This window comes from Chiloscyllium plagiosum, unplaced genomic scaffold (genome assembly GCF_037043375.1).
Source record: "Chiloscyllium plagiosum isolate Xiang-an unplaced genomic scaffold, Cpla_swu_hap1 HiC_scaffold_3, whole genome shotgun sequence".
Taxonomy (NCBI): domain Eukaryota; kingdom Metazoa; phylum Chordata; class Chondrichthyes; order Orectolobiformes; family Hemiscylliidae; genus Chiloscyllium; species Chiloscyllium plagiosum.
This window is the reverse complement of record NW_028270141.1, coordinates 65101652-65117718: the sequence shown is the minus strand read 5'-3', so window position 1 is coordinate 65117718 and position 16067 is coordinate 65101652. Positions and strand designations below refer to the sequence as shown.

At 38.2% G+C, this 16067-nt stretch overlaps 1 protein-coding gene across 4 annotated transcripts in view; it reads right to left on the bottom strand.

Moving 5' to 3' along the window:
• The window catches only part of LOC122543810 (runt-related transcription factor 2), a 157426-nt gene that overhangs the window by 66648 nt on the left and 74711 nt on the right, over nucleotides 1-16067 (bottom strand). The gene's annotated exons all lie outside the window — the stretch shown is intronic.

Sequence of the window (16067 nt, the reverse complement as noted above, 5' to 3'; positions counted from 1 at the left end):
GAGGTAGCAGGGCTAACTGCTGAGCCATTGGATTTCATATGTAGTTTCTTTTTTGTATTAGCACTAGAATCGGGGCATTACAGTGTCACTTGGGGTGGGCGAGCAATCAGGTTGTATGATAATGCTGGCACAAGGCTTGTGCCATTTTGAGTGACATCCTTTATTGCCCACTTCAATCACTGACCACTTCTTATTCCATGCAAGAATGAAATGGGAGCTGAGGATAGAAATGGAATTTCAGGCTAAAAAAATCTGCAGTTCGTGACCTGAGGAAATGATTTCTTGCATCAACATAAATCCTTACCCAGTGGAGGGGCAATGAGTGGGGGTAGGTGAGGAGAGTGCTGTGGTGAGTTGCTATGGTGAATATTATGATTGAGGGTTAAAGAAGGCATTAGCCTTCCTCATAATGCCCAGAAGAACATTCCAGCTCCTTTACCTCATAATTGCACAGAAAGGAGTAAAATTGACACAAAAGATTACATTACTATACCTCTACTGGCCCTGGATCTATATCATCTGACAGTTTTTGCAACAATGTCCATGATCTGTACAGCCCAGGGTTAAGAGCCTGCTGAGATCTGAGTAACATCTCTCGATCCTGACTTGGTTCTAAGCTTGTGTCTTCTTCTTCACAGTAACAATTCTGAATTCATTTTGACTCTTAACATTGTGGATCCCCTTCATGGGGAGGTGATGATCTAGAGTATTAATCCAGCAACCCAAGTAAAGTTCTGGGGACCCACTTTCGAGTCATACTTTGGCAGATGGTGGAAATTGAATTCAAAAAAGAATCTGGAATTAAGAGTCTAATGATGATCATGAAACTGTTGTTGGTGGTCCGGGGGTGGTGGGGTGGGGTTGCGGTTTGCGAGGATGGTGATCTGGTTCACTAATGCCTTTTATGGAAAGAATCTGCCAACCTTACCGGGCCTGGCTTACACGTAACTCCAGCTACACAGCAATGTGATTGACTCTGACCTGCCTTTAGCAATTAGGAATGAGCAGTAATTGCTGGTCTTGCCAATGAATCCCATCTCACATGAGTGAATAAACCAAAATTACAGTTACCAAATTTCAATGGGGCAGTGGTCCCGCTGAAAAGACTTTTCTGACGTTTCCTAAACTAAGTAAATTTTACAATATTCCTGCCCATTGTCATCACTTTATACTAAAGTCCTTGAAATGTCCCTAAGTTTTAGATTGCATCATTGTGAAATCAGCAAAATGACAGGATTTCATTCATTATTGATGCTAACTTCCTACTGCTTTCTTTTGCTGGCATCTCATCTGCAGTATGTCACCTTCCTTATAACTTTGTCTTCATTGAACTATTGATCCAACTGTAGTTATTTTAGAAAGAAATACTTCTAGCATATATACTTAATGCAATACTGCAAACTTTCTGTTTTCATGAAAATTTTGACTTACAAAATGCAACAACCCCCAAAGCTACTTGTTCTGCATTACAAACTATTTTGTTTTGGGTCTGTAGTTAACCAAATATGTACAACAATCCTGTATATCTGCTATTGGTTCATGAAATATTGTTGCTGCTGTTAGCTAGAGAATGTTAAATCATTTGATTGAGATCACTACAGGTTTGGATTTGAATCAATTGCTTTGCCAGTTTAGATAAGAGCAGTGATTTCTTTCAGCCACATTTACCATTCAGAAACAATGCATAAAAAGTCTCTAATGGATTTACAATCAAGTAACAGGAGTAGAACTCTGAATTTGTTGAAATGAAAATGATGTTCAAATTTGAATTCAATTCAGATCCATTGATTGTTATAAGCCTGGCATTTGCAATACAAATGTGAAATGACTTTATGCAACACCAGCACTACTATGGACCTGGCACATTTTGCTGGCCCAAATCCAATGCTGGTGTAAGCAGTTTATAATATTACCTGTATATCATTTCACACCAGCACATTAATTTCTCAAAGGACAACAAAAAGCAACCTCATACCAAGCATTTAATAACACATGGCAATATTGCTGCAATCCAATAAATTATTCAACAGTTCTTGTACTACTATGTAGTCTTCAGAGAATTCAATAGGCAGCCTTTCTGACTCTACACAAAGCATTAGAGTGTAACAGAGTCTGCAAACAGGATTATCTCGCTTTCTGTTATGCTATTGCACCATTCGCACTACAATGAAATGCACCTTAGTCTGTGTGCCTTGCACTGTTCACTGTTTACTTTCAAACAGTAATCAACACAATGGTGACAACAATGACTCCTGTGGACTGTATTGCTGTTAGGAGATGGTCAGTTCTAAATTGAGCACTGTCCTATACATTTTATAAAGTGCTGCACCATACTGATGGTCAGTTGTGGGCAATGCTGCATAGATGTAGCCAATATATCAAGGTCCGAAGGTGAGATAAACACTTTCTTTATAGGTTGTAAACTCTGTAAAAAGCTTTGGACATTTAGCCTTTTAAATATGATAATTACATTTTCTATGACATTAATTATGAACAGAGCATGGGATTAGTTTAAAACAGATTTATCTGTATTCTGGACAGGGAGTGAGGAGAAAAGAAGATCTAACTTTAATTCAGATCGTGCCTAGAGAATCTCAGAATGTCCTAAAGCTCTTTACAACCAATGAAGTTGTTTGAAAAGTATTTACTGTTGTAAAGTAGGAAATGTGATATCTAAAATACACAAAGTGATATCTGACAAACAACAATGTAGTAATGACTGGCTAGAGAAATCTATTTTATTAATGTTTATTGAACAATAAATGACCAGGACACCATGGAGAACACCCTGTTTTTCAAATATACAGTATTTGGAGCACAAAAACTGCATATTTTGGGCTCTGTTAGTGTTTATGCATGGCCATATTCCATCTTACTCCATCTCACCCCATCAGCAAATTCTTCTATTCTTTTCCCAGCAGAGTGACATGGTGGCACAATGGTTAGCATTTCTGCCTCACAGCAGCCAGGACCAAGTTCAATTTCAATCTTGGGCAACTGCCTGCGTGGAGTTTGCACATTCTCCCTTTTTCTGCATGGGTTTCCTCTCACAGTTTAAAGATGTGCAGTTAGGTGGTTTGGCAATGCTAAATTGCCTGTAGTGCCCAAGAATGTGCAGGCTAGATGGGTTAGACATGGTAAAATGTGGGGTTGGTGGGGACTGGGTCTGGGTGGGATGCTCTTCAGAGGGTCAATGCTAACTTTCCCATGTGTGTTTTTGTTTCAGGGTGTTTTTTTTTCCAAACTGAGGAGACTCTAAATCTCCTGTTTTTTTTTGTGCTTATATTTTCTCCTGCACCCATGATGTGTGTGTGCAGGTGTGAGACACAGTCAAAGACAACAGGTGTACTAATCTTTATTCAATTTCCACCCCCAGGAAGAAAGGAAACATCTGAGTGGACAGTGACAAGCAGTGCCCTTCTCATCAAAGGGCAATTCTGTGTGATCAAAAAAGTGAAGGGGAGGGCAAAGATTAAATCAAAATAGAGTTGGAAGGGGAAATAAAACACTCCACTTCAGGATGTTTTATTGGAAATATACCAATTGATCCAGATTATAGTGCAACAACAGATGTTAAATAGTCTGTAAATAATGAATCAAAAGCAAATACTTTTGATTTACCTAAACATCTAGGCAAGCAGACATTTTAATCTTTTCACATTATAGGGGTTCTATGATCTGAAATTCTATGATTATCTCCCACATGTACTTGCGCACCTTCCTGTAAATGCATATATACTATTCACCTCAGCTACAACTCAACTGCATTGTCACCTCTCTCTGTTAAGACATTTCTCCTGAATCCCTGATTTCAATTAGTAGAGACTATCTTATAATTGGGAACGGTCAATTAACTGAAGGGCTAGCATACAGATCAGACTAAAATCAACAGTAGAGGGTTCAATTCCATTCCAGTTGGATGGTCTTGGAACCCCTCCTTGCTCTACCTGTAATTACATATCACAGCACAGTGATACATAAATAAACACCAGCAGTAAGCCATTAGGTAAAGACCTGAAGAAGATGTTAGGTTATGATCTCTCTGAATGAGGGTGGACTGACTGACGATAGTGTAACTTAATGAAGGACACTTTTTAAAAAATTCAATCATGGCATGTCGGCCTAGTTCATGTCAAGGATGATGTCAGTACTTTTTAAAACATTGAGTTAAGTAGCCTTTTTAATTAACTCCATAGCTTCAAAATCAAAACCTACACAGCGAACTAGAACAACCTTCTAATGTTATTAATAACTTGAACAAATAATGAGCAATGAAGACAAGAAACTTTTGCAGCAATGGTCTAATTGGAGACTGTTTTTTTTTTGAAAATGACCTGTCCTAAGTGAAAAAAATGCCCAAATTTTAGGAGAGTAGACTAATTTGAACAAAAGCATTTCGGTGAAATTCTACACTACTGAAAAGAAACTACATTTCAAAATTTTAGACAGAATGCTTCAAGAATTCTGCAGTGTACTGTAGGAAGGGTTTAGAGGAATAAGGGCCAAATGCTCGCAAATGGGACTAGATTAATTCAGGATATTTGGTTGTTGTGGACGAGTTGGACCGAAGGCTCTATTTCCATGCTGTACAGCTCTATGACTCCATAGTGTGGGAAATGGAACTTCATTTTTGCATGCTTGTAGAATATAGTCATCAAATGAAATATATTCAAAATTAGGTTCACTTCTGAGTGATAATTTATATTATTTCTGCCTGTTTGCAAGGATCTCTGGAAAATCTTTTTATGAGCAAACTGGTGGGCACAGTAATGTCAGCTTTCCAAAAATGTACTCTTCTCCATAATAAAGAAGGATGCGGTTTAAAAACCTTGGCAGAGCATATTGTGAATAACCTGCTGATTTAAAAAAAAAATACAACAAATTTGTATTTTAAAATCAAAATGCTGCTTAACAGGGAGTCAGTGCAGATCAGCAAGCACAGGTGTCAGTGAATAAACATACAGTGGAATTTTCAATAACCTTGAGATTAGAATCATGGAAAGTGGAAGGCCAGCTAGGTGTGCATTACAATCATCAAATCAAAAAGTAATAAAGGCACAGATGAGCTCAGAGGAGAGAGAACATGATGAGCTTTGATAGTTGCACATCAGGCTGAGTGAAGAAAGTGAAGATAGCTTATTGAGAAAATGTTCATAATTAGTGTAAGACAGAGGACAATTGCTTTGAATTTTGAAGTGAAATATGTTGATCCAGAATCAGAGTTCAAAGGAAGATGAAGTATTCAAGGAGTAGAGAGACAGACCAAGGTGACATTTTGGTGATAAAAGCCACACCATCTGCACAATAGTGTGTTTGGGGAAACTGGTGGAAGATATAGCCTGATGGGGAGGCTTTATTCAAGGAAAACTATCATCCCTCAGCCAGGTTTCTGGCAAGACCATGACGTTGATGCAATTATTCACTATGAGCTCATGGACAACAGGAGCCAAATGATCTCAATTTAGACCAGAGAGGAGTTGAAAGATTGTCTGATGTTGCTTTCAGTTTTTGATTGATTGACCAATGCTTTGAGCCATCCCAAATTTTGCAAACTGAGCTGTCACCATCATTCCTTGATTTTGATGATGTGGCTGAAAGCAGGAAGCTTCTGTGGCAAGCACTTCCTTGTTAACAGAAAGCTGCTGTAGTCATTTTCCACAGCTCTTTTTCTTTTTTGTTCTGCCATAATTTTGTAAGTTCAAGAAAGCTGCAGTTCCGTTAGGCTATTTCTAGTACAGGAAACACTCACAAAATATGCACACTTCTACAAAATTTACTAAACCTGTCACAATTCTACCACCATAAGAATGTAATTCCTTGCTAGTGTGTTAGACAAGCCAAGGACTTTTAAAGGGGTGCTTTGGGCTATCTTCACCAACCGTTTCACTTGCTCCTCATTCTCCACCTTAAATTACAAAGCTGTTTCACAAAAGTTTTAATTTTTGGAAGATGAAGAGAAGCACAAAGATCCCTCAACAATTTCTAATATAATGGTCCAGATCTTCTAGTCTCCAGGTAACTGGAGATGAGAGGAACCCTGGAGAATGTCAGGAGCATGTGTAAGTTCTGACATACTAAATATATGAGAATTGTACAGATATTTATGTACAATCTGATAGGAAATTACTGGGCGTCTGTATCCCTCCAAACAAATCCCGACCCTTAATTAGAGTTGGAGAATTCAGAGAATTCTGATTTACTTAGCTGAATAATTAGCCAAGTAATGCTAAAGGATTAAAATCTGCTTTAACTTCTACAAAACTGAGCCCCCACTCACTCGTATTGCACATTATATGAACACCCAGCACCACCCACCAGTAGATTCTGCATTAGACTTGCCCTGTCTCTCATCTTCAAACTCCCCTCTGTTCTGGCTTAGCATCAGCTTCAATAGCCCTCTTCCCACCGTCACTCCATACTCAACCCAACCACACATTCCCTCTTAGGACCCAGACATGACCTCACCCTACTTCCCTATCACTCCAGACATGACTCAAAGCACATCCCACTCTACTCAAGCTCCAAAACAAAGCAGGCCACCCATACCTTCTAGACTGAACCTTCCAACTTCCAGACCTGACCCCCTCCATTGCACCTCCCACCCATTCCAACTTGACCCAATGTGGACCCTGTCTTCTGTAACTAGCTCTGTCAACTAAAACCCTTGATTCACACTAAAGCAGTCTACTTGAATCGACCTGTTCTGACTCCACCTCTGTCCTAAATACAAAAGACCACACCTTTGTTCCAGACTTCACACACTTGAAAAGCCTGCAGTTACAACTTGACCACCCACAGATCCTAAGACCTTACCTGCCACAGCTGCCACCCTGACACCCATCTTGAAACTGTACCCCCTCAACCAACTTGTGCCCCAAAGCTTCACATTACTGATGCCATAGTTCCTCGCCCACTGGCCACCACACCAACTACCCTTCATCCACCAGAAACCCTATCCTCACACCTGCACCAACCCACTGTTTTTAACACAAGAAAGCCAGGTTAAATGACTCCTTTTAAAACATGAATTCATTTGTTCTGGGAGAAATGTATCCACAAGTGAAGGCAACCTTTTAAAAGAAACCTTTTTACAACCAACAAAGATGGTATATAAAGAAGGGAAGCCAATTTACCTTTCCTCACCTGGGAGCTTAATGGATTTCAGATATCCCATCTGGAACTGTAACAAATTGGGGAACCTGACTTGGTGACTGGTCATAACGGGATACGAGTGTATGTTTTGTTCTGATCAGATTTGGAAACTGGGCTTCTGATTCTGATCGGAAAATTTGGGGCAATTACTTCATTGGGAAGTAAAACATTCTGCATTGCAATAAATGTCCACTCTTACAAAATTCATATATTCTGTCCTCCAATATGATTATGCTCCTCTGTGTCTTGTTTGCATGGGGTTTCCCTCAGTAGAACTAACCAATTATTTGCTGTTACCACCTTTCATTAATACCTAGTTTTTATCTACATTGTTTCACTGCTACCATTCACACTCCCTTTGATTTTTGCTTTGGGCTACCTTCACCAACTGTTTCACTTGCTCCTCATTCTCCCCGTTTCCTCCAGCATAAAACTCATCATTTTGCAGTCCCTTTCAGTTTCAAAGAAATTATATTGAATTTCAAATGCTAACTGTTTCTTTCTCCCACAGATGCTGCCAATCTGCTGTGTTTCGCCAGAACTTTCAGTTTTATCTCACAAGGTGTATCCTTTCTTGTTATTTTGGGGTAAATTTAGTATTCCCCAAAATCCACTGGAGTGTTGCACTCAAGGTGAGCACAGGGAGGAAGGGGTATGGTGCTTTGTCTTAGGCACCCCATTTCAAGCATAGTTCCCATTGGGAGTATGAACTTGGTGAATTTAAACTCATGCCGCATGTATGTAATGAACAAGAAAGTGATTGCACACTATTACCTGTGCTAAGGATTATACTTATGAATCACTTCACTAGAAATGCATGTTTTAGCTTGTATACCATTTAGTAGCACATGAAAAATAGCTCTAACTACCTGACATTAAAGGATATACTAGCAGAAGAACTATTTAAAGCCCTAATGGACTAATGAATTCAAACAACACCAGAAGTGAATGGTATTGAGATGTCTGTACAATGTACTTTGTCCTGTTACGATGGAGTTCATAATTTTTCATTCTCAATGTCATCAAAAATCATTTATAAATATTCTGAACCGCAGTTAAAGACTGCAACTTTAAAGTTGCGTATGTGATGGAGCTCCATGAAGTGTGTGCACACCTTGCTTTCTGTTATAAAAGATTTCAAGTCATTAACATTGAGTAGAAGTCCATAGATCAGTAAGATTCAGGTAATATGATTTAGTAAGAACCTTCGAGGAGAAAGTGAGGTCTGCAGACGCTGGAGATCAAAGCTGAAACTTTATTGCTGGAACAGCACAGCAGGTCAGGCAGCATCTAGGGAACAGAAGATTCGACGTTTCGGGCACATGCCCTTCTTCAGGAATCAGTTTAGTAAGAACCTTGTCAAATTGATCCCAAAGTGATTTGTAAGCAGTCAACTGTTTTTTGACACAAATCTCAGAGCTTGGATCCTGCATATTTGCCATTTTGTTGCATGTCCCGCAGTTTTAAACCATGATAAAAGAAAGCTTTGGACACATTTTATATGCCATGTTTGCTATTCACAAGATATTTGACTGGTGGTGTTAATGATGGAAGATGTGGACAATCAAAGTGAGATCCTATGAATCACTTTCAGATTAAAAGGAGAATCCTCCAAGACACCTGGTTATCAAAGTCAAACAAGGGTATTCTTCTTCTCAGATCACTCAGTTAATTGTTCTATTTCCCACCCCAAGAAATGGTAGGTGTCATGTTTGGCGGAGGGATTTCTGATTATTTTGCCTCCTCTGCCATTTTTGTAACTATTGAGACGGTCTCTATCTTATATCGTATGTTAATCATTGAAAATATAATGATATGCAAATCAAACAAACCAAAGCAAAATGACTAAACATTGGTACAAAGCATTAATATTTTATTGAAAGGTAAAAAATGTTTTTGTTTGTGAACATATTTTGATCTTCCTGATGTGTTGTTTTTATTTTTGGTTGATCATCTTGAAAATTAAAATCTATATTATTCAAGCTCTATCTATTCTTGAATTTAATGACAAACTGTCAATAATTCTAAAAATTTGCATATTGCATTTACCTTTTAATTGCATTGCAAAAATTTATCTGAAAGATGAAATTTTGATACTTAATTTGGGTTATTTAATGCAGTAACTCATTTTGCAATAGGTGACCTGATAATTTATTTCAGGAATTAAATAACTACTTGAGCACATTCTGAATAAAACTCGTTATACACTTGTTCAGGAGCACTGATAACATTTTAAGTACTCTGGGTCAATACATCAGAAAGACAGAGGATTGCACAAGCAATTGGCTCTAGATGTGTCACTTTTGCCCTGACCAACTATTTAACCACTGAAAAGTTAAAGGACTGAAAGAAAAAGAGCAATCTAGAAATTCATCTAGTAATGAAATCCTTTAAACAATGTTGAATCAAAGCTCAATGGGGAAAAAGTTCAAAGTTAAACACAGCAATTATAAGATGGAGGAATATTTAATCTTTTAGTGCATGATGGTCATATACTCTTAAGAAGTGTTTCCAAAAGGGAATGCCAGATGTTTTCTCTTTAAAATAAAACACCTGCTTGCTTGGAAACAGACGGTGGAAAAAAATCTGTTACTGACATGTGAGTTAAAGAGATCAACTGTCAACAGCTGGAAAGCTGATCCTTTAAACACACTGGAAATTGTGACATTTTATGAACATAGCACACAGAAACTCTAAATCAGAAAGGAAAGCACCTTGCAAAATCTTGCTAATCTGAAAGCAATGTCCATTTCCCTTTTTCCCCTCAGCTTGCAAGACTGTTTGACACCAAAAAACATTGTTAGACTACATTGATTATTCACCCAATAACACCAGTAACACTCCATATTAATATCATTTTCCTCAAGTCACAATGATCGGCAAGTCCTTTGTGTTGGTGCAGAATTTGAATTACTAATGAAATTGGTGGGACTACCTGGTATTGAAACAAAATGACAAACAAGCCAAATTCTTTCAGCGTCTGCAGTTTGACCATCTGCAACTATGGATGTCAATCCCATTCCAAATCCTAGTGACAGGGTCAATTGTTGAGATTTTTTTATTCACCCTGCTCATACATACTTGTGGAGCAGGTGGGACTTGAATGCCCACCTAATGGCACAGGGACACTGTGCCACAAGAGTCCCAGGGTCAATTGTCAATTTAATACGAGTGCATTAGCAGTGTCCACCTCCAATTACAGTAATGTGCCTCCTCCCAAAGGGGCAGGTGGCTCAATAACCCTATGTCTCATGAAAATTGGAATCTTTTTTGGGGCATTAGTGTGACAACCCAGTTCCCACATATCATATAACCACCCCACTGCAAATGGTTGGACTTAAAAAAAGGATCAGACTCCATGGGGAACTGGATTCCATCCTTTTTGATGGTCTTTTAACTAGAGGCTTTCTCTAGCTGTGCTAAACCAAGATAAGAATTTGAGGTGTGAAAGTGATATTGTTCAAAAATAGCCCCAATTTTAACTACTTCCAGCTCACTCCTTTCATTGCACTTCCCACTCCCACTTGCTAGCTTCCATTTTGATTTCACTGGGTTCAGCTGGAAATTAGACCTACAGTATGGTGATGGAGACCTGAGTTAAAATAGCCAGATTTGATGCTGTTGAGTGCACTCACCAAAAGCAAACTCTGTGAAAATGTGAGATGTGACTTCTGAGGAGGGGTTGTTAGTGGAGAGGTTACAAACTTTAACATACATACACAAGTCTAGGATAAAGATTTTGCCCTGAATTTGATTTGGTATTGCCTTAATTTTTCGTACTCCCAACATACTGAATATTCTGTCTATCCAGTGCAGGCTCCCACACATACTGCAGATTGTCTGATGAAATATTTGCATGTGATCAGCTGCTAAATATCATTTAAATAGATCTAGCAAACATTTATAAAACTGCATTCTTACCTACTACACAAGAGAACTGCTAAAATCCTGATTAATCATTCGCTGCTGACTTTTTGATGTCACATTGGAACTTGTGCTTTAGGAAAGCAATTTACTTTGGTTCTAAAGGACAAAACATTGGTGCAACAACCAGGCAGAGATAGTTGATGGGGTGAATGCTGTCCATGAGATTCGGAGAACGGAGAACAGTGCAGCGCAGTACAGGCCCTTCGGCCCACGATGTTGTGCCGAGTATTTCCCTTAATCTAAGATTAACCAAACCTACACATCCCTCAATTTACTGCCATCTATGTGTTTGTCCAGCAGTCTCTGACTCTCCTACCACTGTTAGCATTGGAATCCATGCACCCACCACTCTCTGTGTAAAGAAGTTACCTCTGCCATCTCCCCCAAACCTTCCTCCAATCACCTTAAAATGATGCCCCCTCGAGACAGCTATTTCTGCCCTGGGGAAAAGTCTCTGGCTATCACTCTATCAATGCCTTGTACACCTCTATCAAGTCACTTCTCTTCCTTCTCTTCAGTGTGAAAAGCCCAAGCTCACTCAACCTCTCTTCATAAGCCAAGTCCTCCAATCCAGGTAGCATCCTGGTAAATTTCCTCTGCACCCTCTCTAAAGCATCTATATCCTTCCTGTAATGAGGCGACCAGAACTGGACACAATATTCCAAGTGTGGTCTAGCCAGGGTTTTATAGAGCAGCAACAAAACCTCGTGGCTCTTAAACTCAATCCCCCTGTTAATGAAAGCCAAAACACCATACGCCTTCTTAACAACCTGATCAATTTGGGCAGCAACTTTGAGGGATCGATGTATGTGGACCCCAAGATCCCAGTGTTCCCCCACACTGCCAAGAATCGTAACTTTAACCATGTATTCAGCATTCGACCTTCCAAAGTGAATCACTTTGCATTATTAAATGGTAGGACAGACTTATGGGGCCAAATGGCCAACAGGGAAAAGAGCAGGGGCATGAGACATAGCAAGTTGCTATTGCAGAGAGCCAGCAACAACACAATGGTGGAATGGCCTCGTTGTTAATGCAGGAACTGTTCTATGATAACACTGCCAAACCACACTTGCCTGAATGCCATTTGCATCCCTGCAACCCTCACATGGGGCTCCACATCACCATCAAACAGGAGACACATGACAGCTATCCGGCGTAGAATTCTGCCTTATCTTCCATTTCCCCCAAGCTGCTGTGGGGGGGACTGGCACACAGGTCAAATAATATACCAGCTGCCTCAGTGAAATCCTGCTAACTCAGCACAGTTTCAGTCATGGTCTGTCCTGGTTGAGTCAGCATTTACGTCAAGCATTTGTCACTGGATAACTGTGAAACTGAACGTAGCAGTCAATTCATCTCATGGATGAAACTAATTTAAAAAATCTTGCCCCAATCCCTAATAATGGGCACAGGATCATTTACATGAATCCAAAAGATCCCTCAGTACAGTGACTCTCCAACAGGGCAGCACTCCTTCAGCACTGACCCTCCAACGCTCCCTTTTCAAATATAGATTTTTTTTGTACAAGTAACCTTTTTAAGTATGCATACCCCAAAGTGTTTTCATATTTTGCTTCTTCCACCCATCCAAAGAGTTCATGTAATATAACAATTCTTTGAATGCTGACCATCTACAGTTACTCATGCATAAGTACAAACTGAAAATTATAATAAATTATATAATTCATCTATCTAATTAATTATGTCTGGAACAATTGTTCTACTTAAACGTCAAAGGGACGTCATAACAGGAAATCAGACTGGGCAACAGAATAATCTCACATTTTATCATTGTACACACTCCTTAAATTAGCTGGAGCTCAAGAGAACTTTCCTATTTTCAGAACAACATGGTACATAATAAATCACAATCCCTAAATTTTTTTATAGAGAATACTATATAGGACAATATTGAAGCTCTAAGAGATGATGGAACTAACCATCTATCTCATGTGCAGGCATAGTCCCATTCTCTTCTTAGTAATCTCTTGTTCTCCTACATACTCCCTTCTACACAGGAGATACACAACCTCAGAATCATTACACACAATCCTTAGCATCATATGTTAGCAGTCTTGGAGCCAGAATTATAAAACCTTTGTCTTGTAGGGCAAGAAGAAAAATGCCAATGGCGCAGAGTAAATAAATGTCGCCTTCTTGCATCTTGCATCAACTACTACAATAAAAATACCGCAAAAAGGATCTTTGTATAAAATAGATTGATTATCTGAACAGCATAGTCTACAGGAATCATTTTCAAGTTGTTATAAAAGAACATTGCATAATTTGTATGATGTGGAGATGCTGGTGTTGGAGTGGGGTGGATAAAGTCACAAATCACATGATACCAGCGCTCCAAAAGCTTGTGATTTCAAATAAACCTATTGGACTATAATCTGGTATCATGTGACTTCAAGATTTGTATGCTCATGTGGAGTAGTCCAATAATCATACTTGTCTAGTTCTGCTTGAGTTCAGTCTTGACCACAGTCAACAATGTAGCATATATTAATTCCAGAATTACCTACACTAAATTGTCAATCATACATCACTTAAACCCATTCACATTATGAATGCCCTGACCATTGCTCTCAAAGCCTGACACTTCAGAACTGTTGTTCTCAATCACATAAATTCTGTTGGCATAGACACGTTGTTGAAGAAGATAATAATGAGATCAAGTTGTTGATACAAAGTACTGTTAAATTCTTCAGAACTACAGAAAATAATCTTGAATTATTTTTTTAATCTGTGCACAAGTTTTAATTCAGTGCCCAATGGCTTAAACATTAAACAGCTACTGATATTACGCTCATCATTTAATTTTACCATGGCAGTCCAAGCAGAAATTCTACTCACATCTAATTCTGATGTTTTACCCATGTGTAATGACAAATAAATAAAATCAGATTAATATTCAATATTTGATGTAACATTTATTCTACCCAACCGTCTTTAGTTTATTGCAGGCTGACAAGTACTATTTAAATAGTATGCCTATCATATTTGAGGCTTACATATCTTCCTGCTGGATTTCACTGCTGGAATCTTTCCCACATGAAGCTGAAACCCAAGCTCTATTAATGAACAAAGGTTTTTGTTCAGAAAATTTGCATTTGTATGGAAATAAGGACAGTTTTAAAATGATCTTTTCTCTGTTGCTACTAGTATTGATGATAAAGCCACTATGGCTGATTTTATAATCCAGTGATTTTGGTTGGAAGTAGTATTCCCCTTTCTGTATAACAGGTAGAAAAATCATAGGCTTATAAATACATGATGCATTGTCTGCAAGCACCATCCACCTCTGGAAGTACCAGATCAGGAAATTACTTTACTAAAATTATAGGGGTGATTTTAAATTCCACAATCTGCTGCAATGGGATTCAATCCCTGTTTCCCACAACATTACATGGGTCTCTGGATTAACAGTCTAGCAATAATACCACTAGACCATCACTTCCCCTAATTTATACTTACACTGCACAAAATTTGGTAACTGCTTTTTTAAGAGCAAAACTGGAAATTTGTCTCCCTCAGAAGGAAACCTGGAAACATATCTATCCTGTTGGGTTCTGCTAAAGAGTACAAAAAAACACCTAGGTAAAAACTAAAAAGGAATCATAAGGAAGACATTGAAATGGTTCTCATGCTTTCCCTTTCTTCACATGTTTGTACACAGTATATTTGTTTCTTTGATTATACACGGATATTTGTTATTTATTTTTATAATACCATTCTGCACTATATTTAATTAATGTTTTTCTTCCCTGACTTCGCTTTTCTTTTTGTGGTTTACTTCTTTTATCTTCCTTTGTTGCTTCTCATGTTCTCTTTTTCTCCTGTTATTTATCTTATTTTGTTTTCCTCACTCTTCCTTTCATCAACCTACAGAAAGCAGTAGGGATGATACTAATAGATTTCAAGAGACAGAGAGAACCATGGACGAAATTAATCGCAGCTAGGCGTGGAGTGAGATAGTGTGGTAGGAAGAATATGGAGAAACAATTAAAAAAGGCACAAGTTTGAAGGAATTTCAAAAAACAGTTATCTTGTGTTTGCATACAAGTCTTTAAAAATGATAGTTGTTAAAACAGACAGAATCTTTGGCTTTAAAAATAGAAGCATTGACCACAAAAGTCAGAAATGTATGTTAAACACATATAAGGTATTAGTTTGGCCACAGTTGGAACATTATGTTGAATTCTGGGCACTACACTTTAGGAAAGACATGAAACCTTGGAGAGATTACTGGAGAGACTTACTGGAATGATTCTAGGGATGAAGAATTATCATTATGTTTTTAGACTGGAGAAAATGTGGTTGTTCTCCTCAATGCAGAGATAAATTGATAAATTTGATAAAGTGTTTAACATCATGAAGGATTGAGATAGAATAAGCAAAGAGATACTGTTTCTGATGACTGAAAGGTTGATAACAAGATTTCAGACACATTTAATCTGATTGACTAAAGAACCTGAGGAGACATGAGAATGGTATTTTTAAGCACTGAATGGCAAACATTTGGAACACACGGTCTGAACAGGACAGTGGAAACAGATTTAATAATAGCATTGAACAGGAAATTGGATAAATATTTGAAAGAGAAAAGCATTCATGGGAATACAAGGAAACAATGGGGAAGCTAGATTAACTGGCTTGCTTTTGAAATTAGTGCAGTGCAGACTCAATGGGCTGAATGGCTTCCTCTGTGCTTTACTGTTCTTTACTTCTGTAAAAGCATATTTTACTCTGTTTATTTCTAAAATTTAAAATTTGGAATATGAAATAAGCAGACATGCATGTTTTTTGATGAATGAACAGTCTGCACTGAAGCATAATACCATTTTAAACCATGTTTAAGTTATGTAATAAGTGGAATCATTGCATACATTCTAAATGAGATTATCAGCCCATTTGATCCATTGACTTTGAAAATGAACACAAAAATATTATGTAAACTACTTTGTCCTGAATAATGGTTT